The following is a 3602-nucleotide window of genomic DNA, read 5'->3' on the forward strand; positions in this document are numbered from 1 at the left end:
GGTTCTCCATGGATGATCCATGGATAAAAAGACACGATGGTCCATATAAACTGTCTTCCGACTATGTTTTAGTTGTAAGCTACAGGTATTTTTGTTGCAACAAGGGCAAGCCAATTTTCCCTTTGTACTCTGATAGGCAAAATTGTGATCTCTAATAATGGCATTCATGTTCGTTCTCTCCCTGGTAATGGCACCAAAAACTTGATGCGTGATGCCATGGTCCAAACATAACTTCACAACTTCGCACAACTAAGCAGCAAGTGCACTGGGTCGTCCAAGTAATAAACCTTACGTGAGTAAGGGTCGATCCCACAGAGATTGTTGGTATGAAGCAAGCTATGGTCATCTTGTAAATCTCAGTTAGGCAGATAATAAATGGTTATGGAGTTTTCGAAAATTAATAATAAATGAACAGAAAATAAAGATAGAAATACTTATGTAAATTATTGGTGAGAATTTCAGATAAGTGTATGGAGATGCTTTGTCCCTGTTGGATCTCTGCTTTCCCACTGCCTTCTTTCAATCTTCTTACTCCTTTCCATGGCAAGCTGTATGTAGGGCATCACCATTGTCAATGGCTACATCCCATCCTCTCAATGAAAATGGTCCAAATGCTCTGTCACAGCACAGCTAATCATCTATCGGTTCTCGATCATGTCAGAATAGAATCCATTGATTCTTTTGCGTTTGTCATCACGCCCAACAATCGCGAGTTTGAAGCTCGTCATAATCATTCAATCCCTGAATCCTACTCGGAATACCACAGACAAGGTTTAGGCTTTCCGGATACTCATGAATGCCACCATCAATTCTAGCTTATACCACGAAGATTCTGATTAAGGAATCCAAGAGATATGCGTTCGGTCTAAGGTAGAACGGAGATGGTTGTCAGTCACGCGTTCATATGTGAGATTGATGATGAGTGTCACAGATCATCACATTCATCATGTGAAGTGCAACAAATATCTTAGAACAGGAATAAACCGAATTGAATAAAAAATAGTAGTAATTGCATTAAAACTCGAGGTACAGCAGAGCTCCACACCCTTAATCTATGGTGTGTAGAAACTCCACCGTTGAAAATATATAAGTGATGGTCCAGGCATGGCCGAATGGCCAGCCCCCATGAATGTGATCAATAGTCTCCTAAGATGAATAATAGATTAAAACTGAGACCAAAGATAAAATATGGTCAAAAGACATCTAATACAATAATAAAATGTCCTATTTATACTATACTAGCTACTAGGGTTTACAGAAGTAAGTAATTGATGCAGAAATCCACTTCCGGAGCCCACTTGGTGTGTGCTTGGGCTGAGCTTGAGCTTTACACATGCAGAGGCTTCTTTTGGAGTTGAACGACAAGTTGTAACGTGTTTTTGGCGTTCAACTCTGGTTCGTGACGTGTTTCTGGCGTTTGACTCCAGAATGCAACATGGAACTGGCGTTGAGCGCCAGTTTATGTCATCTAATCTCAAATAAAGTATGAACTATTATATATTGCTGGAAATCCCTAGATGTCTACTTTCCAACGCCGTTAAGATCGCGCAATTTGGAGTTTTGTAGCTCCAGAAAATCCATTTCGAGTGCAGGAAGGTCAGAATCCAACAACATCAGCAGTCCTTTGTCAGCCTTTTATCAGAGTTTTGCTCAGGTCCCTCAATTTCAGCCAGAAAATACCTGAAACCATAGAAAAATATACAAACTCATAGTAAAGTCCAGAAATGTGAATTTAGCATAAAAACTAATGAAAACATCCCTAAAAGTAACTATATCCTACTAAAAACTACCTAAAACAATGCCAAAAAGCGTATAAATTATCCGCTCATCATACTCCACCCAGACAACATAGCATAAGTAGGAAAATCGTTGATTGTCCACAAAAGAGCTGTCCACTTTTGAAAGGTCTCATTCTTTGACGCATCATAAGTTTCAACCCCTATTTCCCACAAAAACTTCAAGTCTTCTATCAATAGTTGTAGATACACATCAATGTCTTTATTAGGTGATTGTGGCCCAGGAATAAGCAAAAAAAGCATAAAATATTTGGGTTTCATGCACATCCACGGAGGCAAGTCGTATACCATCAACATCACGGGCCACGTGCTCCATGAAATGTTCATGCTACAAAACATATTGAACCCATCACTTGACAAGCCTAGTCTAATATTGCGTGATTCTTTTGCAAATTCTTCATCCATTTCATCAAAGTTCTTCCATGCCAAGCCATTAGCAGAATTGATAAACTACTATTTTATGGTTTATCTTGTGCTCAATTGAGTGGATTTTATCAATCTTTCATACACTTATTCATAATAATTACATGAGTTTACGTTTTCCTTCCGGATTTTGTGCTATGATTGAAAACATGCTTCTTTGGCCTTATATTCGCTAATATTAATCCTCTCTTATTAACATTAGATGTTGTGATATGTGTGTTATGTGATTTTAGGGATTACAGGGCATGAATGGCTCAGAGGATGGAAAGGAAGCATGCAAAAATGGAAGGAATACAAGAAGTTGAAGAAATTGCTAAGCTGTCCAACCTGACCTCTTTGCACTCAAACAGTCATAACATGAGCTACAAAGATCCAAATGAGATGGTTCTAGTTGTGTTGCAAAGCTAACATCCGAGACTTCGCAACGATATATAATTTATCATAGCTGCCCCAACGTTGGGTGATGCGAACGTGTGGATGACGCGCCCGCGTCGCATCTGCAAAATCTCAATCTACGCAAATGCGTGGATGACGCCTCCGCGTCACTTTGCCGCGACTTGAACGAACCAGATTTCACAATCAGCGATTTCTGTGCTGTTTCTGACCCAGTTCTCGGCCCAGAAAACACATATTAGAGGCTATAAAGTGGGGGAATCCATTAATTCATCAATATACATTCATAATTCACTTTTCACAATTTAGATGTAGTTTTTAGAGAGAGAGGGGCTCTCTCCTCTCTCTTAGGTTTTAGGATTAGGATTTCTTTTAGTCATTAAGATTGTTTCTTCGTACCAGGTTCAATAATTTATGTTTTTCCTCTATTTTTGTTTACTCTGAAGCTTTTATTTGTATTTGATTTATGTTGCCCAAATTGGCTTATGAGCTTTTCCATGTTAGAATTGACATCTTCATTCAATATAATTTGAGGTATTCTAGATATTTATGATTTTAATTTAGCTTTCTACATTCTTGGCTTTGGTTGATTAATTGGTGACTCTTGAGTTGTCAAACTCATCGTGATTGAGAATTGTCATCTTTGCTGATTAATTTAGATTCCTATAACTCTAGTCTTTCCTTGAGGAGTTGACTAGGACTTTAGGTGTTAAATTAATTTGTCCACTTAACTTACCTTCATAGTTAGAGGTTGACTTAGTGGGAGCAAAAGTATAATTCTCATCACCATTGATAAGGATAACTAGGATAGGACTTCTAGTTTTCATACCTTGCCAAGAGATTTCTTCATTATTAATTCATTAGTTTCTGCAACCCATTTCTCTTGTTCAAAACCTTTTCAAACCCAAACACTATTTTCCATAACCAATAATAAATCATACTTCCCTGCAATTCCTTGAGAAGACGACCCGAGGTTTGAATACTTCGGTT

The sequence above is a fragment of the Arachis stenosperma genome, chromosome 3 (assembly GCF_014773155.1).
Source record: "Arachis stenosperma cultivar V10309 chromosome 3, arast.V10309.gnm1.PFL2, whole genome shotgun sequence".
Taxonomy (NCBI): domain Eukaryota; kingdom Viridiplantae; phylum Streptophyta; class Magnoliopsida; order Fabales; family Fabaceae; genus Arachis; species Arachis stenosperma.